Raw genomic sequence first — 26,541 nt, forward strand, 5'->3', positions numbered from 1 at the left:
TCACCCACCCAAATCTCTTCTTCTCTGGTCTGCTTCTGTTTTTGTCTCATTTCAGAAGCACGCTACCGTGTCGAAAGGTGCCACATAAATCCAGGTAGTTGTTGTTGTTGCATAAACAGAGTCACCCTGGGCCTCTTAAGTCAACTGCGAATCATTGACTTTCCAGGCTTGAGTACATACTGTGTGCGTTGTAATTAGAATCTTTCCAAACCGCTCGAATCCAGTCACAGACTTATCTTTCCCCTCCTCCGCACTCTCACTCCTTCCCCGCTATATATCGATAAACTCAATCGGGCCTCTGGAGTAGGCTGTATGCAATCCAATTTTACCCAGTTGCTATGATGGAGTGGACTGCAAGCATTGATTGTATCTCAGGGAGCAGAGTCTAACAAAGCCTCAGCATGGAGGAGGGACAGCAGTTCTCTGTGTTGTGTGTGTGTTTAGTTTACATCTTTGCAAACAGAGAGCAATGACAACATACATGCTCTTAAAAGGGCTAAGAAACCATGGCCTTCAGAGAGGGTCGGGGTGGAAATAACTGCCTAATCACCCTAATCTCTCAAACCTCTCACAACCAACAGGGCGAAATGATGTGGAGATGCTGGTGTTGGACTGGGTTGTACAAAGTTAAATGTCACATAACACCAGGTTATAGTGCAACAGGTTTATTTGGAAGGATAGCTTTACAGCTCCGAAAGCCGATGCTTCCAAATAAACCTGTTGGACTATAACCTGGTGTTGTGTGATTTTTAACAGGGTGAAAGGTGGGATATTGCTGCTCGTCACATAGTTCAAACAGAGACGCAACATTTTCAAGGTGCTCCAGGCTTTAAAGAGTTAGCTGTTGTCATGGTGCTTAAGTACACAGTCCACACTAGGAAGCTTCCCTTGCTATTTATTGTATGACAAACTTGTAACTCTCTCGTCGGTACCACAGAATATCAAAGACTTCACAAGGTGATTTCTGTGGGGGTGAAGTCTGTCGGGTCATAGCTCCAGATTTTACAACCAACAGAGAGTAGTTAGGGTGTGGAATGCCCTGCCTGCAATAGTAGTAGACTTGCCAATTTTAAGGGCATTTAAATGGTCATTTGATAAACATATGGACGATAATGGAATAGTGTAGGTTAGATGGGCTTCAGATTGGTTTCACAGGTTGGTGCAAGATCGAGGGCCGAAGGGTCTATACTGCGCTGGAATGGTCTATGTTCTATTTGACTTTTCCAGGATGTTGAAACATTCCATGTGCAAACAGCCTTCAGGATGTTAAATCATTCGGAGTGTTAGAAGGTAGTTCCCTTCCGCCTGTAGTTATGTCCAGCCCTGTGACAGGGGGCCTGAGGTCTCCTTCCATCTGCTTCAGGTGTTCTGCAATAGTTCATCACTATGGTTGGGGGGGGGGAGGCGCGGTGGTGGTGGGGGGGGGCTGTTGCACAATCTGTACAATAGCTTGATTAAAACTTGATAAATGTCACTTAAGATTTTGATTTTCATTACAGGCCCCCCTCGGAGATTGCTTTCATTTATTTGTCCATTTTAAAGTGTAGACAGTACCATGTGACTTTCAGCCCGATATTCCAAGGCGACTGTCTGTGTGGAGTTTGCACGTTCTCCCCGTGTCTGCGTGGGTTTCCTTCGGGTGCTCCGGTTTCCTCCCACAGTCCAAAGATGTGCAGGTCAGGTGGATTGGCCATGCTAAATTGCCCCATAGTGTTAGATGCATTAGTCAGAGGGAAATGGGGCTGGGTGGGTTACTCTTTGGAGGGTTGGTGTAGACTTGTTGGGCCGAAGGGCCTGTTTCCACACTGTAGGGAATCTAATCTAATCTAATTATCTATCAATGATGTTTCACCTTCCCAGTTCAGGGTGACATTTATGTTCATGAGAAACCTTTGCACTGTCACTGGATCCCTTCCAAGTGTACAGCATACCTCGAAACACTCCTGGAGTGTTCCAAATCCTTGGTATCTATGGGGACACATGCCTACAGAATATTCATCCTATTTTTGAAACATAGAAATATATAGAATCAGTGCAGGAGTAGGCCTATCAGCCCTTCGAGTCTGCCCTACCTTTCAACATAATCATCCCACTCCCATTTTCTCCCCATACCCCTTGATCCCTTTAGCCACAAAGGCCATGTCCAACTCTTTCTTGAACATATTTAATGAACTGGCCCCAACAGCCAGCTGTGGGAGAGAACTGCACAAGTTCACAAGTCTGAGTGAAAAGATTCTTCCTCATCTCAGTCCTGAATAGCTTACTCCTTATTCTTAGAGTGTGACACTCCCAACATTCTTACAGTTCCCATCAGGGTTTTATTCGTTTCTATGCAATCCCCCATGATTTGTCAAAATTCCAGTGAGTACAAGCCCAGTCTTTCTTCACACGTCAGCACTGGTTTCCCAGGAATCAGTCTGGGGAAACTTCGCTGGATTTCCTCAATAGCAAAATTTCCATTTATTAAGATTACAGCTGCAATAATTTAACCTGGTTGCGCAACTCTTCACCCACTTACCAACCTACCCTTACCCACTTGGCACCTCACCTAATCACACCCTGCCAACATATCCACATATCCATCTGACAATATACCTCACAACCAGCTGCCAGTCTATCTCCCTCTTCCATTTACCTTACTTACTCTCAGTTGCTACCAAAGTGGTTTTGGACTGTTAAACCATAGAATGAGATGGCTCATGTGACAAATGCGAGATGTGGCTTCAGTGCTGACCCAGTCTGCTCCTGTCTTTGTGGATTCCTGGGTGTGTCTGCACGGTTTCAATTAGGAAGACTGCTGACCTAGAGGTTGGCTCAGGCAACTCCTTGGAATTGTAAGTGGGCAACTTTTATTCTGATGTTGGTCAGGGATGTTTCAATATATTGTTCAATAACAGACCGGGTTTACTGACGCAAAGGTCTCTCATGGTTTCGACGAACTCCAATTGCGAACATAACTGAGAAATAGTGTGCACTATCTACAAGACGCTCTGCAGAAATTCACCGAAGATCCTTAGAGAGCACCTTCCAAACCCACAGCCACTTCCATTCAGAAGGGCAAAGGGCAGCAGGTATATGGGAACACCACTACCTTCTAGTTCCCCTCCAAGCCACTCTGACGTGGAAATATACAGCCGCTCCATCACTGTCACTGGGTCAAAATCCTGGAATTCCCTCCCTACCGACATTGTGGGTCAAACCACAGGAGGTGGACTGCAGCGATTCAAGAAGGCAGCTCACCCCCACCTTCTCAAGGGGCAATTAGGGATGGGCTATCAATGCTGACCAGCCAGTGACGTCCAAGTCCCATAAATTCAGTTGTCAGCTTTGCATGAATTAATTCTGTTGCATGAAGCCAATCATTTAATAACAAATGATACAAATCTCATTTCAGTGATTTTTTTTTCCTTTTCCAAGCGAATGCATCTCAGTAATTTAATGAGCTATAAATTGGAACCTCTTAGTATGTAAGTACCCTTGTTGCATTCAAGCCACATATCACTTTCTTGAGGTGGTTAACTCAGTCCCACAATCCCGAATGCCATATGTTTTTCAATGTAAGTAGAAGGTCTTGTATGGAAGTAGAGGTAGACGATGATGAGCTTGCTGGCAAATATCTTCAATAAATTTCCCCAGCCTGACAGGCTATATTTTGATCTCTATGTTTTGATTTAACAAAAACACAGTGGCTCAGTGGTTAGCACTACTGCCTCACAGCACCAGGGTCCCAGGTTTGATTCCGGTCTTGGGCGACTGTCTGTGTGGAGTTTGCACATTCTCCCTGGGTCTGCGTGGGTTTGCTCTGGTTTCCTCCCACAGTCCAAAGATGTGCAGGTCAGGTGAATTGGCCAGGCTAAATTACCCCATAGTGTTAGGCCAATTAGTTAGAGGGAAATGGGTCTGGGTGGGTTACTCTTTGGAGGGTTGGTGTGGACTGGTTGGGCCGAAGGGCCTGTTTCCATACTGTAGGGAATCTAATCTAAAGAAATTTTAAACATCGCAGACAGTGGTAACAGAATCCTTATTTTATTCATGTATCTCTCCTCCCAGGTCCTTTCATTCATCTATCCATTCAGAGAAATATTAACAAATCGAAGTGTGAAAATGAAAGCATTCTGTATTAATCCTGGTAAAATGCACCACTTCACTGGAGTCAAATTGCTTTCCAATTATATACCTATACTGTAAATGAATTAATGTCTTGGAACACCTTGTGAGGACTGCTGTTCAACAAAGATTTATGTCCATTGGAACACTGTACGTCTCTCCATTAGAAATGTAGTTACCCCACTGGCTACCACAGCAAGTGAGGAGCCAATTACTCAGTGGATTCTTTTAGTGGAGTTGGAGTTGAGGGGGGGTTGCTGTTTGGGATTTAGGGTGGGTGTCAATTCTGGTAGTGGTGGCTCCAGTTCTATTTGGTCCAGGCCAGCGGCAGCAGAGTGGGGTCAGAGGTCGACTCCAGCATGGGCACAGGGGAGCAGTTGGCGGAGTATTGCGTCACATGGGAGCGCTGATCAGGAAGGGCTGAGGGAGGGAATGGGGTGGGGTGGTGTCAGATCTCCAGGAGATGTCAGGTTAGAGCCTGGGGAGGGCGTGAGGGATAGAGGAGGGGTATATTTGGGGGTTTGTGTGAGGGAAGTATGGGGTCAGTTCAATAGTTACTCAGGAGTTAGACTTGGCACTTAATAGTCTAACCTTTCCTGAGCAAATAATTTACTCAATTTCATCAGAAACCTCAAATTCCCCAGTTTAAGCAGAGACAAACAGAGGGATCCAGGTATCAGGAAATTGCCCAGCAGAAGATTCAATGTCCTAGTCATATCCCTCCATGGGGTCCCCAGACACAATTCACATCTACACAATTGTCTGGCTGTCAAAACATCTGAGCTATTGTCTGCACTATAAATTTAGGTTTCTCTCATTGACTGTTCAACCTGGAATTATGCAAATCGACTATGGCCATTTGTTAACTTGCAGCAGCAACTAAACTTTAAAGTAGAGCTCGTTCGCTCTAAATATAATCCATAAGTAGCTCCTTTCTGGCTTTATCTGCCTATGCTCAGATGCTTGATGAATTTGTACTTGAATCTCCCGGGCTTTCTGTTCATCACAAAAATTTAAGATTGGCAGGAACGAAACTTTCAACTTTGATTGGTTCGGAGAGCTGAGGGTTCAGTGTGGTGAAATATGCTTCCCTTTACATGCTGTTACCTGCCATATGTTAGCTGGTTCTAAGCTAATCAAGCAGTAGCCATTGGAAACTATGATATTCTGTTCGATTGCATGCAGTAAGTACTAAAATTATCTCCCATTCAACACCTACACAATAGCAATATTTATGACTGTGACATTCTACAGTATACAAATAATAGCTATCTTTTATCTCTCCACATAAGGCTCAGTGCCATCTGGTCTGTAAAAGCTACTGTCCACACAGCACACTCAAATGTAGTCTCACACACACACACGTGCACTACACACGTGTACACACACACACACTAACATATACACTACACACGTATACACACATACACTAACACGTACACACACATGTACACACACTAACACATACGCACACACGTACACTACACACGTATAGACACGCATACACTAACACATACACACACATGTACACCACACACGTATAGATGCACACATACACTAACACGTATGCACATATACTCACACACACACTACACACATGTAGACACACATACACTAACACATACACACACACATATGCACACACGTATAAAAACACACATATACACACAAACACACACATCCTTACACCTATACCTACCTCTTGGCTGCCTCTTACATCTCTTAACTTACTTTCTTAGAGGTTTCTTTGTGCTTCCTTTGATGCTCTCAGTTTCTCTGATTTGCATTAGCATCTCGCACAGACTGAAAGGTAGGCAGCGTATTGTGCTTGGCATCAACAGCCAAGGGCGTGGACATGTTGGTCTCCAGCACCTTTTATGCCTATGTGTAACCTATGATGTGTGCCAACAGTTTGGGTGACAAACACACAGCATATGCCTCAGTCTAAAGGCCATGTTTGAATGTCAAAAGTGACTAGTTCTAACTGGCGTCAAGGGGGATTGTTGTCAGTCAGGGATACCACTACAGTCACTCAAGGATTAGAGTACTGAGGGTCGGTTATAGTCAGCTACCTGGTCCAGTGTCTACACTGTCTGGGGATTGGGCCTTTGTCAGTCCTGCAGGCCAGTCTGGGATGAAGCTATAAATGTTGGGAAGATGGGGAGACATTAGTCTCGACACTGTGGCACGAAGATTCAGGGCTGTCCTCACAGTTCAGGGCAGGGGCTCGGGCCATGGTCACTCTTGGGAGCTTGGGCAATAATTCTCGGGGGTTTTATCACAGGTGTAAGGATGTGTGTGTGCATGTACATATGTGTGTAACTGTTAGTGTATGTGTGTGTGCATGCATGTGCATATGTGTTAGTGTATATATGTGTGTGTCTATACGTGTGTAGTGTACATGTATGTGCATATGTTAGTGTATGTTTAGGTTAGATTACTTACAGTGTGGAAACAGGCCCTTCGGCCCAACAAGTCCACACCGACCCTCCGAAGAGCAACCCACCTAGACCCATTCCCCTACATTTACCCCTTCACCTAACACTACGGGCAATTTAGCATGGCCAATTCACCTAACCTTCACATTTTTGGACTGTGGGAGGAAACTGGAGCACCCTGAGGAAACCCACTCAGACATGGGGAGAATGTGCAAACTCTGCATAGACAGTTGCCTGAGGCGGGAATTGAACCCGGGTCTCTGGCACTGTGAGGCAGCAGTGTTAACCACTGTGCCACCGTGCCGCTCACGGTGTGTGTGTATATGTGTCTACACGTGTGTAGTGTACGTGTGTGCATATGTGTTAGTTTGTGTACACGTGTGTGTGTAAGTGGGTGTGTACGAGTGTGTATATGTGTGTGTCTACATGTGTGTAATGTATGTGTGTATATGTGTTAGTGTATGACTGTATGTCTACACGTGTGTAGCATATGTGTTAGTGTGTGTACGCGCGTGTGTGTGTGAATATGATGTGTTGGGGAAAGGGAGTAACCTTACTTCTGGGGATGGGCTGCATTGTACCGTGACATTGAGGGGGTAATGACAATGAAGGGGGTCAACAGCAAAAGTAGTGATGGAATTTGAGATAACACAGGAGGGTATGGAGGGCTGCAGGACTGGGGTTGGTCCACCAACCTGGCTTCAGCACCAGGATTGTGGATGGTTAGGGTGCACACAGCGATGCAGTAAGCCAAGGTCTGAGGGAGAGAACTGAGTAAGTAGGAAGCGCAGAGGGGTGGGCTATAAGAATGAGGTGGACCATAAGACCATAAGACATAGGAGCAGAGGTTAGGCCATTCAGCTCATCGAGTCTGCTCTGCCATTCAATCATGGCGTTTTTCCGCTTCCTCCCCAGACAACAGCCATGAAGTGCAGATGCTGCGTGTAATAGTGAGAATGTGAGACTGTTAGCTTTGGAGACCTCTCCGTTCAGTCGCAAGGTTTGAGTGAATAGTTAAAAATCACACAACACCAGGTTGTAGTCCAACAGGTTTAATTGGAAGCACACTAGCTTTCGGAGCGACGCTCCTTCATCAGGTGATTGTGTCGCTCCGAAAGCTAGTGTGCTTCCAATTAAACCTGTTGGACTATAACCTGGTGTTGTGTGATTTTTAACTTTGTACACCCCAGTCCAACACCGGCATCTCCGAATCATGAGTGAATGGTGTCTGTGAGGTAGCAGCGAGAGGGTGGTGGACCTGGGGACAGAAGACCACTGACCTGCTCCCTGCATGTTCCTCTGTCTGAGAAACTGGCCGTACCCTCCCTACCACCAGGACATACCTCCCTGAAAATGGCACTTTTCCAAAATATGGGAACATTCAGCCACATTGGCATCTTCCAATCAAGTGGCACCCTGTGAAATGTCTAAATACTTTGAGCAAGAGGATGCAGTTAAATCTGGTGAAAGAGTGTAACCGTACAGTGTACACGGCTGTACACTCAGACCCATTACTAATTTGTGACAAGTTACTGCCGTAGCAGAAAGTTATTACCTCTGCCCTATCTCTGAAGTTACCTAACTGTGGCAACAGATCTTCAGATGCTCCTGTTGAGGGTGGATCGTGATTGTTTAGATCATGTGGAAAGGCCTAACTCAATCCATATCCCTTGAAGGTGATGGCAAATTGTAAATCTCACACTGGTACTGCGCCTAAAAAGGATTCAAACTGTCCGGAGAGAGTGAAAGACCTTTACAGTGAGTAACATCGAGTCACAGAGTCAAACACCATCACTTCCCAGTTAGTTCTAGTAAAACAAAACAGGTAGTCGTGCCTGCTCTGTTGAAACAGAACTCTAACACGGTGGGCTCATCACAAAGGAAGCTAGTTGGCAGAATTGATGATGGACCTTCATTCATTCCAGTTCGAAATTCTGACTGGCTAGGAATCGCTAGTTGACTTGTACTAAATTGAGTTAAAAATCACACAACACCAGGTTAGATTTGGAAGCACTAGCTTTCAGAGCACTGCTCCTTGGTCAAGTAGCTAGCACAATGAAAGCTTATACTTCCCAATAAACGTGTTGGGACTATAACCTGGTGTTGTGTGATTTTTAACTTTGTCAAACCCAGTCCAACACCGGCTCCTCCACATCATGTCCTAAACTGGACAGCGGATTGTCAGCTGCTGATGATGTGTGAAAGTAGAGAAGAGACGTGGTCTGGATGCCAACAATTATCGACAAATAAATAGGGATTTTGATGCTTAAAGTGTGCTTGATAGGAACTGAAATGTTTACGTTTTGGTTTGCTGATGGTGGGGAATAAAACCCACGGATGTTGGTCAGTCACAAATATCCTCCTGACTGATTCACTTCTGCCCCACTGTGAGAAAATTCACTCTCACGAGCTTTCAATTGAATTCACTCTTCAATGCAGTTCACTTCGAAAGGAAATCAAGCAGACAGCTCGCATTTGTTTCAGATGTAATATCGGCACAAATTGATGGTTTGTTTACTGAAAATTACCTTCAAAATCCTTGGAGTGCTGTAAAACTGTGTTGGGTCATTTCACACTGCCATTATCAAATCTCATTTCAGTGCCACAAGATGAAGGAGCGCAGTCCCGATCTCTGAGATGATCAACGACTTCACGGCTTCAAAGGTTAATTTGCAACGCTGATAAAGAATGATCTACTTTCCAGTGCATTCAGTTTTAAATGTGCAACTGCAAATTATTAAAATCCAATTTGTCTGAGAGGAAGAAAAGGAGTTTTCTTGTGTTGTAAGGACTGAAATAAATAACAACTACACACGAACCCAGCTATGGGGCTTCCGGATTATTGTTTAATGCATATGTTGCATGGCCACTTTTGTAAGTACTTAACTGAAAGCCACAAAGGACCATAGGCATTCCTCTCTCTATTGGTGGTGAGATGCTAATGTCACTGAACTAGTAATTTGTTCGGTCCCAGCTAACATCTAGAGATGTGGTTTCACATTCTTGTTGGAATTTAGATTCAATTAATAAATCTGAACATAGAAGGGTTTTGATATTTGTGATCCTGACAAATATCATTGCATCTTTTAAAAGTGCATCCAGGCCATTAATGTCCTTTTACACACAGAAATCTGCCATCCTTGTCTGATCTGTCTTCCATGTGATTCCTGTCAGGATTAGAGTGGTGCTGGGAAAGCACAGCAGGTCAGGCAGCATCCGAGGAGCAGGAAAACCAATGTTTCGGGCAAAAGTCAGGAATACGTTTGGGAGCCTCCAGAGTGGAGAGATAAATGGGAGGGGTTGGGGCTGGGGAGAAGGTAGCTGAGAGTGCTATAGGTGGATGGAGGTGGGGGATGAAGGTGATAGGTTAGAGAGGAGGGTGGAGCGGATAGGTAGGTAGGAAGATGGACAGGTGGGACAGGTCATGAGGGCACTGCTGAGCTGGAAGGTTGGACTCCATGTGACTCCAGGCAATCCAGAGAGTGGGTAACTCTTTCACGTGCTCTGAAAGGCCTAGGAAGTCACTTAGGGATGGGCAATAAATCCTGGCCTTGCCAGAAATGTTCACTTCCCTCAAAGATGAAAACGAATTTGAAAGATTCAACTAGCTCTATGTAGTTTGAGGGTTACCACAGCAATGTGGGGCAAGGCGAGGTGGGGGCAGGGTAGGGGGTGTGGCTGGGTGGGGCAAGGATACCTGACCGAAGCTACTTTGTTCTGTCTGAAAAAAAACACAAATGATAATGCATCCCGCCAATTACACCAAGGCAGGGGGTCTTTGGGGGAACCTGGAAATGGCGGAGGAACCTGCAAAGCGCACAATTCTTGTGGAGGCTCAGGGATGGATTTCATCAGCCATTTCTGGCCAATTGTCCACCCAGTGGGCAGCTAGAATGACAGGGAGGGTGATGGCCATCGAAAGCAAGTGAAGCACAGCCAACCCCATTAGAGAGGGCAGAGGCTGGAGTAGGTGGTTTAGTTATGATTGGATAATAGGCTGGAGAGAGAAGCTGAGGGGCTTTGAGGAAGTGGTCAGCAGTGGCACGATTTAAGAATGTCCATCAAATATGCCACTTTGCCCAATGCCTTAATATTATCCATTAAAAATGGAGGGCATTTCTAGTGTGTTGGGAAGGGGTCTCATTCCCCATCACCATCCCCATCCCCCACTAGGTCTTTAACAAACATCCTTTGTTCTATCCCACTTGCTACTGTAGGATTAAGGGAGTTAGATACAGTTCTTAGTGCTAAAGGGTTCAAATGTCATGGGAGAAAGCAAGAACAGGCTCTCATTCAGAGTGGAGCAGGTTTGGATGGGCCAAATGACCTACTACCGCAGCTAGTTTCTGTTGCTATGTCACTGTTGGCATGGCGACGGAAGGCCACTGAGGCAGATTCATGTCGGGGACCATGACTGGCAATTATCTTCCGACTCCTTCACAGCACCCAATGTCCACCTCAATACTTGACTCCAGGGCACGGAGTAAATTCCGGTCAGTGCATCTTTTTCCTTTTCCACCAGCTTGACATGTTTCCAAAATCGTAGCTCCTTCTTGGAAGAATGATTGGGTGGCTTTGCAAGATTTCCCCAAAATCTTCCATTCACCCAAAGTGCTTCAAGTACTGCAGAAGAGTTAGACCCGACTGGAAACGTTGACTCTGTTCCTCTCTCCACAGATGCTGCCCAGACTTGCTGATTTTCTCCAGCACTCTCTGCTTTTATTTCAAGCCTTCAGAAACTGCAGTGTTGTACTTCTTTTTCAAAGCTACCATCAGGAACTGAGCTGTGTCCAGCGCTGTCCAGAAAAGTTACAGTCACAGTCAGTCAGCCTGCGCAGTAACAGTGAATCAAAGTGATACTAAAACATCCCTGACTAGCAGGAAGGTGGTAGTTTAGTGGTAATCCCAGTAAGAGGCTGTTAATCCAGAATCTCTGCTCAACGTTCTGGGGATATGGGTTCAAATCCCACCCAGGCAGGTCGTGAAATTTGAATTCAGTTAAAATTTGGAATAAAAGAAAAGCTAGCCGAGTTGCAACCGTAAAAGTTCATCTGGTTCTCTAATGTCCTCTTGGCAAGGAAAATCAGCTACCTTTACTGATCCTGGAAAAGCAGTTAATTAAAATCAGCTAACAAACACTTGGCTGAGCTCCAACACCCATCGTTAGATTCAGTTCAGCAGAATGTAATGACAGTTTCTAGAGGCTGTGGGAGTTTTGCTTTGATTGACAGTTTAATGAACAGTAAATAGGATTTAAAGTAATTTTGAAAAGAGTTTAAAATGGCTGTTTATTTATTTTGTTAGTTCTGTGTGCATTATGGATGAGAATGAGTGAACATCAGAGTTTTGGATGATGCATGGCTGTGTATGGACTAGCCATGCAGTTAATCAGGGCTATGGGGAATGAATGGTCGAGGAGAAAGTCTAGGGTACCTGAAACCCATACATAGAACTGGGCCAGTGCCCCAGGAAGGGAGGTGCACCATCTAGTTGTCCGCCTTGGGCTTGCTTCAGGAAGCAAGCTAACTCTGTGAGAGAGAAAGTAAGGGAAGAATGTAGTATGAGTTAAGAGTTGGAAAGACAATGTTGGGAAATATCGACTCTTCTGCCCTTCGGATGCTGCCTGACCGGCTGTGCTTTTCCACCACCATATGTTTTGACAATGTTGGGAAAGGTGTTTAACTCGCGTTAAATGTAAAAGGGAAAAAAAACTGACCCACAATCCTTCTTCAGGGCGGTAGGGAAATTCAGCAATGACTCTTATTCAATTTTTATAGATGCACCAAAGAAAGTATCCTATACCGATACACCACAGCTTGGTATGGTAACTGCTCTGCCCAAGACCATAAGAAATTACAGAGAGTTGTGAACACAGCCCAGTCCATCACACAAACCCAACCTTCCATCCATTGGCTCCGTACTTCCCACTGCCTTGGGAAAGCTGCCAACATAATCAAAGACCCCTCCCACCCTAGTTATACTGCCTTCCACTCATCGGGCAGAAGATATAAAAGTTTGAAAAAAAATGTACCAACAGATTCAAGAACAGCTTCTTTCCCGTTGTTATCAGACTGATGGACGGACTTCTCATATATTAGGGTTGATGTTTCTCTGTTCCTTCTCTGTAATACCAAATTCTGCATTCTGTCCTGTTACCCTTTTGTACTTATGTAAGGTATGATATGTATGGTTAGCAAATAAAACAACACTTTTCACTGTATCCTGGTATGTGTGACAATAATAAATCAAATCAAAATCATTGCATTTGTCGGACTTGGGACAATTAGCTGGAGCTAGTGCACACAAAATGCCACCTGTTTTGCACACGAATTTGAAATTGATATCCTACAACGGGGTACAACCACGATTTATTAAATTTGACACCTACCTCAGAGATCAGCTGGATTTGGCATCAGGCAGGCCGTGTGTAACAACGTGTCAGCTGAGGTGAATTTTCCATTTTCCGTACTCCAAGCCCTTCCGTTTGTCAGACCAAAAGTGGCTGACGACAGAAATAACTGCACAGAGGCTGGTATCCCGTCACCTCTTATTCACACGTCGAGAGTCCTTGACACTGATCCTGCTCCCTGAGAGCCAGCTCTCAGAGTGGGCAGGACCCCAGACACTCCTGTTTAATTTCCTTTTTTTCTGGAATGACCGTCGGGATCCCTGCTCTGGAAATAGCTGTGGGTATCGCTGTCAGGGCGGTAGCTATCTGGGATCCATCTCCTGGTGGTAGCTGCAGGGATAGCTCTCTTACATGAGGTCATGACCTGCAATAATACTAATTGCAGGCCTGTTATCTTTGCACCAAATCTGTTCTTGACATTGTGTTCCTGACGTTCCCTTTTGAGGTTGATTGGCTTCCTGCTATTTTCGAGTAGGTATGAATTTATTTTGATTAATTGGAAAGTCTGGCATCTTTGCATGAATATTGATCGAAGTTGAATGTCCGGTATCTACCGAGGTCCCATTCAGTCTGGGTGCAGTAGCGTTAGGCCTGGTTGATTGTTCTTTTAGAGTTGAGGTGTGAATTGGATTTTCGGGCTGAACAGTGGTTTTAGGAAGCTATCCCTGTGACTGTGTATTTTTCCAGTCCATAGCCCAGCTGTCTTTTTAATTTTAAAAGTTCATTTAAGAAGTCCAAAACTTTAGTCAAGTATTTCAGATTAAGGGGATATTTGCTCAATCCTGCACTACCTACTCGACCCCTATGATGCTCCTCTCATTCAATTCTAGCTCCATTCCACTGCTCACTGCTCCCTAAACAGCTTGATACTTTTGGGATATCCTGGAGTGCTGCTAGCACCATCTTTAAAATATCATAGTGTACTGGACAAGCTCTTTTAGTCTAGAACTACCCTGCAACATTCCTGACATTTGCCTCAGATATGCAGAGAAGAGAAAATTGGCAACCCACTTCACTGACAGGGACCTGGACGTCCCTGTGGACTGTGTAGTTTAGACACAGGATGCCCTCGTCCCTCAGGACTGGAAGACATGACACCAGACCCTACCAGCCTGATCCATGGTTGCTACCCAACTGAGTGATGTCCCAGCTGTCTGGAGGAGTGCGCTGCTTCTCTCACTCACTGTTACCCACCCCAAATTGGACACCAGTAACCTTGCACTGCCTAAGCACTCACTCAGGGCACCTTCTTACCTGCTTCAAATTTTACAGTTGTTCCTGAACTAACTCCACAGAGCCTAGTATACCATCAATAAGTCATCCTTTATTGACACGTACATACTACTTGACACTGGTACGGCTTTCTCAGAGCCAGCTCTCAGAGTGCGCAGAACCCCCGACACTCCTGTTTATATCTGTCAGCCAGGACTCCCTGATTGGACCCGACTAACAGCCCCAATCAGGGAACTCATATGCTGTGAGGTCCACCTGCTAACATCATTACAGTCACTACAATGACAAGTTCAATTCTCCCCTGTGTTTCTCAATGCCCTACAAACTCAAATTTAGCAATAACTTCTACACTGACTATATTAGTTATGCTGCATAATTCAAATGTTTGCTTGATTTGTTATTATTGAGGCAACCAAATGATTTCAGGTGAACAAGACCCTGAAATGCAATGTGTGTGCTATGCATAAATATAACCTTTGTATTGGTAAATGTGAGGTCACGGGAATAAGTAAGTGATGTATTGCTGGTGTTTAAATACAAAACCACGCATAAACTCTTTTTTGATTAAGGAATCTAAATACATGTTAATGTTACAGGTGAAGATTATGAAGAAAAAGCATTAAATGCTGCAACACATTATGAAGAATGAATTTTCTGCCTGCAAATAGAACTCTCAAATGACAACCACACATTATCCTGGTTTAATTTGTATCTCCCCAGTTTAATCCATCTGTTGTCTCATCATCAAGTACTGAGGGAATGTTAAATCGACTGATTAAACTAATCAAATTTTTTTTCTTTAATATAAAGTTTGGTGAATTGACATTGGAGGAGCTCCGTTGTTGTGTGGGTGAAATAAACTCTCAAAGGAGTAGTGTTCCGTTTTCGAGAACACCCACGTCATTGTAGAGTGAGATCCGGTAAACAATCTTCTGAAGCTCTGTGGCGTAATTGGTTTTCCAGAGTTCAATACAACAGCATCCATTTAGTAGACTGCTGGAGTAAAATATAACAGAGTTTATCTCCTATCAGTATTGGCAAAGTAATGAATTTTGGACACAGAGCACTGTGGCTTGTTCAACTGAATCTGATCTAAAATAAATACCATCATATTCAGGGTCACCCGATGCTTTGGTTTCTTTCACAGCAAGTTATGAAAAGTTGTGTGAAGTTTGCCTTTGGTTTACTGTGATTTATGCAACTTGCTGCAACTCTGAGAATTGGGTTTCAAGAGTGACTGAGCAGGAGTTGAATTGGATGGATCAATACTCACTTTGCTCTCCTTGTGCAGGTTTAATGGTCACCCTTAGCAGCTGCTCAGTATGTGCTGGGCTACACAGTGGCATCCTGTTCCCCTCATTTGCAGGAGAAAGAAACTTAGAGTAAATCTACTCAGAGTCATAGAGTCGTAGAGATGTACAGCACGGAAACTGACCTTTCACTCCAACTTGTCCATGTCGACCAGATATCCTAAGCTAATCTCGTCCCATTTGCCAGCATTTGGCCCATATCCCTCTAAGGAGAAAGTGAGGTCTGCAGATGCTGGAGATCAGAGCTGGAAATGTGTTGCTGGAAAAGCGCAGCAGGTCAGGCAGCATCCAGGGAACAGGAGAATCGACGTTTCGGGCATAAGCCCTTCTTCAGGAATGATTCCTGAAGAAGGGCTTATGCCCGAAACGTCGATTCTCCTGTTCCCTGGATGCTGCCTGACCTGCTGCGCTTTTCCAGCAACACATTTCCAGCCCATATCCCTCTAAACCTTGGTCCTGATGGAATGCATCCCAGAGTGCTGAAAGAAATGGCAGAAGTTATAGTAGAAGCGTTAGTGGTAATTTACCAAAATTCACTGGATTCTGGGCAGCTCCCGGCAGACTGGAAGACTGATATGATATTTGATATTATTGTCACATGTTCTCAAGTACAGGAGTACAGTGAAAGTGCAGACGCCACCACACAAGACACCATCTCAGGTACAGGTATCTAGGCACAGAATCTTAAGAACAAGGTAGAAAAAAAGAACAAAGTTAAAAGTTAAACATAGCATTAATTGTAGTACAGTACGAAATACGGCTAAATGTTACACATTTCAGACCTCCTTCGTTTTAAGTAAAAAATAAAGAAACAAAGCTGAAGAGGAACCATGGGTGGCTCAGTGGTGAGCACTGCTACCTCACAGCGCCAGGGACCTGGGTTCAATTCCAGTCTCGGGTGACTATCTGTGTGGAGTTTGCACATTCTCCCTGTGTCTGTGTGGGCTCCTTTGGGTGCTCTGGCATCCCCCCACAATCCAAAGATGTGAATTGGCCAGGCTAAATTACCCATAGTGTCACAGGGATGTGCAGGCTAGGATCATTAGTCATGGAGATGGGAAAGGGGGGGGGGGGGGGGGGGGGTCTGGATGGGATGCTCTTTGGAGGGTCAGTGTGTACTTGTTGGGCTGAATGACCTGTTTCCACACTGTAGGGATTTGATGAAACTTGAAATGTTACAGTCTTTCTTAAATGCTTAACCACAATGGGATTGCACTTTAAGGAATCACTGGGAGTCCATGCTGAGGCCAAGCGATCCACCATGCCAGCCTGAGAGTCTGCCACGCTGGCCTGCAAGTGTGATATGCAAAGCTGAAAGGAGTCAACACCCTCCATTGTCAGTGGCCAGCAGATTGCCCTACAAAAGGGTATACTGTGGTGTTGGTGGTCATTTTCCACAACAAGCTTGCATCCCAGTTGAATGGCAGCATGTTCAAGCCCTCGTACAGGATGTTCTTATAAAATACCCAAACGCTCGTGCCCAAGAAAAGCAAAGTGAAGATGGCACAAGAATACCAGAGCACATGATCAAGAGAATTCAAGCACAAATTCTTAAGCTGTGTCTAAAATTTCTCAGTGTTTTGTGTTGGTTCAACAAGGCCATCATTCAAGTGCTGACCTGCTTTTCTTGGTGCCCTCCAGTCCCACTTTTCCAGAGGGAATGAAATCCCCGCATTCAGTCAGATTCACAGCGGATGTGAACCTGCACCCAGAAGCTGAGGCAAAAGTCTCCCTTTGATGTTATGCTTGAGATTGCCAAACACAGCCGTAGTTTTCAAACGCATTTTGACAGAATACCAGACACACAGATTTAGTAAAGGATGTATTTAACAAATTAAAACATGTAAAGCAGCGCTACCCAGTAGAGAAAAGGTCTGCACCGAATTAGCAGTGAGATGGCTGCCAAATAATTACTGCAAAATTGAAACTGGCAACTTGGGGAGAACTGACTAGAGTTCAACAACAACTTCAATCTCCTCATCCACAGAGCTTAGCGCCTGGCCAGACAGCTGATACTTGGTGACGTGCAGCAAATGCAGAATAATTGCGAAGCAAAAATTGAACTCAATAAAGAATGCACTGCATTCTGTGAAGGAATGTATGGCTTCGAGATGGGCAAAACGCAAGGGATTGGCACGAGGTAGTGAGGCTTAAGGGGACAGTGCAGGCAATGATTGCCTGAATAGTCTTCATCTGCATCCGTAACACTCCTGGGATTATGGGATATCATTTCAGCTTCACGGCACAGATTAAAAAGACATATGCATCTCGATATGCAGCCCTGCCGGGAGTGGGAAAGGTTTATGGCGTGTGAGAAACTTGGTGATCTTGTAAAGGGAAGAGAACGATCAGAGGTTAAAGTCCAAATTTCCAAAGTTAAAAATCACACAACCCCAGGTTATAGTCCAACTGGTTTAATTGGAAGCACTAGCTTTCAGAGCACTGCCAACCACCTGATAAAGGAGCAGTGCTCCGAAAGCTAGTGCTTCCAATTAAACCTGTTGGACTATAACCTGGTGTTGTGTGATTTTTAACTTTGTCCACCCCAGACCAACACCGGCACCTCCATATTTCTAATATCTCCCTCGATGTGCTCTTGCTGGTTGTGAGGGAGGCAGAGGGAGCTAATAACTTGAGGATGAAATCTGCCAGGAGGTATGGTTCCAGGTGGTGACAAAGTTGGTGTTGGTGCTAAGTGGTTGAAAGACCTCAACAGAGCAAGGACGGTGAATACAGCAGCGCAGTCTGATGTGTTCTATCACCCCAACAGCTTCTGAAGCCTCCTCTTGCACGTGACTTTCTCCACCAATGTACCCAGCAGAGCAGCCAACCCTCTTTGAATCATAGAATCCCTACAGTATGGAAACACGCCCTTCAGCCCAACAAGTCCACACCAACGCTCCAAAGAGTCACCCACCCAGACCCGTTCCCCTACCCTATTATCCTATATTTACTCCTGACCAATGCACCTGAACACTACGGGCAACCAGCACGGCCAATCCACCCTAACCTGCACATCTTTGGATTGTGGGAGGAAACCGGAGCACCCGGAGGAATCCCACACAGATGCAGGGAGAATGTGCAAACTCTACACAGACAGTCACCTGAGGCTGGAATCGAACCTGGGTCCCTGGGGCTGTGAGGCAGCAATGCCAACCACTCAGCCACCATGCCGTCCCTTTGGTTGTACCTTCCCAGCATCCACCAGCATCACCCTTATTGTGATAGAATGCATTACCTTTCTCTAACAGTTGTAGGTCAGTCTGCACAGCTCCAGGACATCTCTGCAGATGTTCCTCAAGACAGTGTCCTAGGCTGAACCAATTTAAGCTGCTTTACCATAAACCTCTTTCCACTGTATTGACCAGGCCGAATGCCCTCAAAATATATTAACATGGGAGCCGAGACCACAACTTGTTCTTATTTTAAATATGTTGTGTTCGAGGTGCAATTCTATTGGTCAAATTACTCAACGTGAAGCAAAATACAGTTTATTCATACACTCTAGTTAAAACACAATAAAAGAAGAAATTTTCTTTTTAGATACCTTACAGTATGGAAACAGGCCCTTCAGCCGGACAAGTCCACGTCAACCCTCTGAAGAGCAACCCACCTCCAATTTACCCCTGACTAACACACTCAACACTATGGGCAATTTAGCATATCCAATTCACCTAACCTGTACATTTTTGAATTGCGGGAGGAAACCAGAGCACCCAGAGAAAACTCACACAGACACGGGGAGAATGTGCAAACTCCACACAGATAGTCGCCCGGGGCTGGGATCGAACCCGGGTCCCTGTAAGGCAGCAGTGCTGACCACTGAGCCACTGTGCCATCCCTGCAGTGTGCGGCTTACCCCTGACTCCCCAAAGTCTGTCCACCATCTATAAGTCAGGAGTCTGATGGAATAAAAGGAAAGATTTGGCTGAGCTGTAATTCTATGGAAATGTTTAACAAAATAATAAATGCAGTAACTGTTACGAATTAACTGTTCCAATATAGTAACATCCCATAAGCAAACCCTTGGCAAAAGGCAAATTCAGAAAACAGATTGTCTCACATGTAACTCTAGCAGACTAGGGAGAAAAACATCAAGAGAAAACTTGGAGAGAGTGTAGCAGGGAGAAGTGTACTGCAGCAACAGACCCAGCGACAACTGCTACTGAAAGATTAGGAAACTAAAAATCCTGGTTCTATTGGAGCTTGACCCTGCCCGGCCAGGCTGCTCCTATTGTTCTAACTTTTTAAAAAATCCCAAGACCTCACAAGCTGTTTACTTTAATGGACATCCTGCCACGTCTGCCTTAACACCTCTCTTAAAGGATAAAATAGACCTCTTAAAACCTCTTATCATCAAATCATCATAACGTCTGAAGTAGGGATGCTCACTGATGATTTCACAATGTTCAGCACTATTCATACTCCTCAGATACTGAAGCAGTTATGTTCAAATGCAACAAGACCTGGATAATATTCAAGCTTGACTGAAAGATGGCAAGTAACATTCATGGCATGTAAATGCCAGGCAATGATCATCTTCAACAAGAGGGAATCAAATTATCATCACTTGACATTTTTGGACTGTGGGACATTTTGGACAATGGCTTTGCCATCACTGAATCCCTCACTACTAACATCCTGGGAGTTACCATTGACCAGAATCTGAACTGGACTAACCATATGAACACTGTGGCTACAAGAGTAGGTCAGAGTTTAAGAACCCAGCAGTGAGTGACTCACCTATGACTCTCCAAGCCTGTCCACCATCTACAAGTCAGGAATGTGATGGAATACTCCCCATTTTCCTGGATGTATGCAGCTCCAACAACACTCAAGAAGCTTCACACCATCCAGGACAAAGCTGCCTGATTGATTAGCACCACATCCACAAACATCCATTCCTCCAACACCGACGCTCAGTCGCAGCAGTGTGTACCATCAACAAGACGCACTGCAGAAATTCACTGAAGTTCCTTACACATCATCTTCCAAACCCACAACCACTTTCATCTAGATAGACAAAGGCAGCAGATGCATGGGAACACCACCACCTTCTAGTTCCCCTTCAAGCCACTCACTATCCTGACTTGGAAATAGATTGCTGTTCCTTCAGTGTCGCTGGGTAAAAATCCTGAAATTTCCTCCCTAATGGCATTGTGGGTCAACCTACAGCAGGTGGGCTGCAACGGTTCAAGAAGGCAGCTCACCACCACCTCCTCAAGGGGGTAATTGGGGACAGGCAATAAATGCTGGGGCCAGCCAGCAATGCCCAAGTCCCTTGAAGTTTTGTAAAAAATATTAATTAAAAAATCACCTTTATCCAATGCACTGTATCCTATGGGTGAACATAGGCCATTTCTCTAACTCATCGATCACTTGTAGAAGGAGAGAACAGAGAAGTGAGACAGAGGTGTGCGGGATAACCTGGGATGGATCTCCAGCTACTTCGTTATAACAGCAACAGAGAAGGAGGGGTCATAATTCAATGGAGTCTCGGTGGGCTCAGTCAGTGAAGTTTGGAGAATGGGAGCCCTCCTGTTTAGCTCGGTGAGGGGATTAAGTCTCAGGCAGCCATGAGGCATGCACCAATCAGCCAGAGGGCACAGACTACAACAAACCATGCTCACTGGATACAGCTCACTGGATCCGGGGGTGGGGGATGGACTGATGGATGAGTTGGCGCCAATTGTTGCTGAGACACTGGCCTTCTTTGGTCAGAGCATTGAGTATAGGAGTTGGGAGGTCATGTTGTGGCTGTACAGGACATTGGTTAGGCCATTTTTGGAATTTTGATTCCAATTCTGATCTCACTGCTATAGGAAAGATGTTGTGAAACATAAAATTGTTTGGAAAACGACATTGCTGGTATTGGAGGGTTTGAGCTGCAGGGGGAGGCTGAATAGACTGGAACTGTTTTCCCTGGAGTGTCGGAGGCCGAGGGGTGTAACCTTATAAAGGTTTATAAAATCATGAGGGGCACAAATGGGATAAATAGGTTTGTTTCCTAGGGTAAGGGAGTCAAAAACGAGAAAGCAGGTTTAAGGTGAGAGGGGAAATGTTTAGAAGGGACCTAAGAAGCAACTTTTTCCACGCAGAGCATGGTGTGTGTATGGAATGAGCTGCCATACGGTGGAGCTTGGTATGATTGCAGCATTTAAAAGGCATCTGGATGGGCAGCACATTGGCTCTGTGGTTAGCACCGCTGCCTCACAGCACCAGGGATGCTGGTTCGATTCTACCCTCAGGCAACTGCTAGTGTGGAGTTTGCACGTTCTCCCCGGGTCTGTGCGGGTTTCCTCCGGGTGCTCCGGTTTCCTCCTACGGTCCACAGTTGCGCAGGTTAGGTGGATTGTCTGTGGGAAATGAGGGTTTCAGGGGGAGGGTAGAGGGCGTGGTTCACGGTAGGATGTTCTTCGGAGGGTTGATATGGACTTGATGGGCTGAATGGCTGGCTTTCACAGTGCAGGGACTCTATAATGATGACTTGGAAGGTTTAGAGGGATACGGGCTAAATGTTAGCAGATTGGACAGGATTGATTTGGAATAAATGGATACGTTGGACCAAAGGGTTTGTTTCTGCGCTGTTCAACTCTGGGCTGTCGAGAATCAGTGTTGCGTTGAGAGCTGGTCAAAGCACATTGTTGACATGAGCAGAGAGACAGAGTGTGAGGAGTCCACTTTGATCATGGGCAGGATCCTGCCACTGGGACCAACATGCCACTTCCATGGACCATCAGGTGTGGCACTGTAATGAGAGCATGCAAGCAATCAGAAGTTTCTTTCAGTGAGACATACCTTAACCTAGGCCTCAGGCTTCCCGCACCCCCCTGATCTACACTGAGTTGTCCGCAATCAGAATGGCAGGAGGAAGGTGCAGCTGGGGGTTGAAAGAGATTATGGTGAATAGGAGCCTGGGAAGGTAGATTCGAATGAAATTAATGCTGACGTACCCAACAATGCCCATATCGCATGAATGACAGAAACAAACTTCTCATCCAATGCCGCAGCATCAGTCAGTGTCCAGAATTATAATGATGGATATCAAAATGGAAAAGGAAAATTCTTCTTTGGCCAATATTTGTTTAAAGAGATGTCCCTATCCATAAATCCTTGATGGCAAAAGAGCAGGTGGATAAGATGGCACATTACATTTATTAGTCAAAACATTGAATACAAGAGCAAGGAAGTTATGATTGAGCTGCTTAAGACATTAAGTTGGCCACAGCTGAAGTACTGTGTGTATTCCTGGTCACCATTCAACAGGAGGAATATGATCGTACCAGAGAAGGTGCAGGAGAGGTTCACCAGGATATCTTACTGGGATGGAGTGCTTCAGCTATGAAGAGATAGGTTGGAGTTGTGTTCCTTGGAGCAGAGAAGGCTGAGGGGAGCCCTGAGTGAGATCTATAAAATTAGGAGGGCTTGCACTTGATCAATAGGAAGACACTGTTCCCCTTAGTCAATGGACAGGGTCAAAGCAGAGGTCAGAAGGTTGAGAGAGGATTAAAGGCAACTTCTTTTCACCCAGAGAATGGTCGATATCTGGAACACACTGCCGTTAAAAGGTGGCAGAGGTGGAAACTATCACAACATTTACGAAATATTTCAAGTCAAGTGCTGGGAAATGGGAATCTAATAGAATAGAATAGACAGGAGTTTGATGATCTCCATGGACATAATGGGCTAAGGCACTCTTTCTGTAGTGTATTATTCAATGGTTTTAGGCAACAGAAAGACTAAACAAGAGTAATGTAATGGATATAATATGTCTAGATTTCCAAAAGCTTTAGAAAATGGCACCACATAATATATTAATGAATTAGGTCACAGACCTAATTAGGTAAGTCAAAGTATGGATAGTTAGTTGGCTGCCAGATAGAAGGCAGACTGCAATATTAAAAGAAATTGAACCAGAGTGCAGAAAGGCAGAAGATACCAGAGCGTTCGGTCTCTCACGGCCAGACTGTGCGGCAGTTTCTTCCCCCAAGCCATCAGGCTCCTTACCACTGTGTGATCGGACTCTTTCCCATCTGACATTCTTTGCATGATTTCGAATTGCTTCTCGAAAAATGTCTATCATTTATCATTCTTCTATTACACTGTAACTTGCGTGTTTTGCACTTCTTATGCACTTTATACCATGTACGATTGTGCTGTCCATGTAGCACCCTCTGTCCTGGAGGAACGCTGTCTCGTTTTTAGTGTATCTGCTGTATATGGTAGAAATGACAAATAAAAAGTTACTACTACTAGAAAGAGGGGTCAGACCTAGAATCGCTGTTGTTCTCTTTATATACAACCGATCTAGATATCAGAAACACAGTCACAATTTCTAAATTTATCCCACCAAATCAGGTGGGATAGTCATCACTGAGGAAGGCTTTAACAAGTTCGAAGGTATTAATAAGTGACACCTAATTAGCAAATTAATTTAATCAAAGCTAAGGATTTCTATCTTGACAAAAAAGACAAGTCACTTATTACTTGGAAAATAAGGACATAAGTGTGATAGAGGTGTAGGATTGAGTTTACCTTTCAACAATTAGTTGTAATTGAATCAAATGTAATGTGATAATAAAGCAAGTGAGGTGTTACTATTATGTTCTGTTTAATTGTGGTCAATATAAAATACAGTCTGTTGTAAGTGAGAATGGCGACATGATCCTGCTCAAGAGTGATATCATGAGCTTATGGTTTTCTTATTGATTTTATAGCCCCACCATAACGTAAACTGGAACACCACCTTGAAGTGGAATAGCTTTGGATCAAGACACACTATTATATGTCCTTGATTAGTTTGTAGCTTAAAGAGCCGTCAGGAGAAATGGTCTCTTCCACAGTACATAACTGACCTAAATGCATACATTAATCTGGAATCAAGTTCTCTAATTGGATTTATGCAATTATTTCTTATAAGGCAACTAGACAGTACAAATTTACTATAGTGATAAAGTTGGATTGCTGAGAGTGGGCTGTGGTCTAATGAGAATTCTTGTAAACATGATTTCTCTGGGGAATAAAGCGAATTCCTAGTTAACTCGGTCTTAGCACAGAGTCATTGTGAAGTCATGCATCATGGTTATTTAAATTAAACTGCATTGATAGGCTCTTGAATTCTCTAGGATACCCGAATATATGAATTAGACGTTTGGGATGACAGTAAGGATTAGGATGTGATACCACTTGTCAAACAAGCAGACCATATGGTGCCTCACTAACTTAACAGACAGCTATAAATTTGGTGGGCTGTAGTTGGGGCTTTCTTTAACTCAACCAACACCACTCAATATTGGTATAACACATTTAGCGTAACAAAGGCTGATATTTCTGTAGCCCTTGATGTTAATGGCTCTCGCCAGGACATCTTCAATAGATCAGTCTTATTAAGGAATGAAACACTGTTAACCTTACCAATGCAGTCTGCTAACCAAGTAATGTGTATGAATCTGTCTTTATCACTGTATCTACCTTTCTACGGTCTGTACAGAATCGAGTTGATCCATCAGTTGAGGACCGGTGAATTCTAGTTGCTTTGCCTAGATAGAAGTTGATAAGATTATGAATGGCATGGATAGAGTGGAAAGCATGAGGCCTTTTCCTGGGGGGGGGGGGGGATCAATTACTAGGGGAGGCAAGTTCAAGGTGCGAGGGGGGATGCAGTTTAACAGAGCTGTGTGAGGCAGGTTTTTCACACAAAGGGTGGTGAATGCCTGTAACGTGCTGCCAAAGGAGGTGGGGGAAGCAGACGCAATAGCAACATCCAAGAGGCACCTGGACAAATATATGAATTGGAAGGGAATAGAGGGATACATATCTTGTAAGTGAAGACAGGTTTGGTATAGAATGTGTTGGCGCAGGCTGGGAGGGCCAAAGGACTTGTTCCTGTGCTGTTATTGCTCTTTGTTCTTTTGTTCGAGATTGACCAGACGAAAGGATTGAATCTCCAGCTCTCCCAAGATTTGTTTCTCTTGGTTCAGTTGACAAGGGTGCTGCTGAATGAGAACTGACCCTCCTATGTCCACTTCACATCCTTAGGTAGCTGGGCATCTACGCATATCACTACAGATATCTTATACTTCCTTCATTATATTCTTTTCAATTTCATTTCCTTTTCACTCACTTTCTCTGCCATCTACGGTCAGCATGGACTGGTTGAACTGAAGCATCTGTTTCTGTGCTGTACGACTGTATGACTCCATCTCTGGTTTCTCTGATCTCTCCTCATGGTAAAACTGCATTGACTGTAAATATATCACTTAAATCTGTACCTGGAGTACTTGGCCTCTCTTGTATTTCCTCCAAATCCATGTACCATGATAGTACCTCAATCATTTCTGTTTTCCTAGTTCTGCCCAGGCAATGCGACCTTCAGTTTACCCACCAATTCAAGCAACTCAAGTTGTGGAAGTTCCATTAAGACTGTCAGGGCCAATTCTGCCACCTGCAGGAAATTCTTTGCCTCTTCCAATGTCATGTCCTAAATGCAGTATGGAAACTAATGATTAATTTCATTTCTGTTATTTACAAATACTCAGATCCTCAGATTCGCATCAGTCCTCAATGAGCCCCCAAGCATTTCCACTGGAGTCGTGCATTGGAAATCAGGCCCTGCTATTCCTTCAGTTGCATTAAAGGTGTTTTTTTTTATTTTAATTTTAATTCTTAATTTTTAAAAGTTTTAACTTGTAAAAAATCGGTCAAATTTTCCAATGCACTTGTCTTTTAGACTCAGGTTGACAGAAAACAGAGCAGGTTTCTGTCCTTATTCATAAAAAGACACAGCTTAAAGCAACAGATGAGTGGAAATAAAATGGTCATCTTCACACTTGGGATGCTTAACACTTCAGGATAAAATAGCTCCTTCCCTTTCAGAGTTCTCTTAGGTCCTCCCCAAATGTTCGCACCAAGCTCTTCAGCTACCTGGGAGCCAATCACATAGTTGTTCACAAGCAGAAGGTCTTTGTCATTGACAACTGGTCACTGGTCTGGAGACCAATCGGACACTTGCTGCTGGCTAAGTCACCATTTGTACATAGCCCCC

Source organism: Chiloscyllium plagiosum, chromosome 9 (genome assembly GCF_004010195.1).
Source record: "Chiloscyllium plagiosum isolate BGI_BamShark_2017 chromosome 9, ASM401019v2, whole genome shotgun sequence".
Taxonomy (NCBI): Eukaryota; Metazoa; Chordata; class Chondrichthyes; order Orectolobiformes; family Hemiscylliidae; genus Chiloscyllium; species Chiloscyllium plagiosum.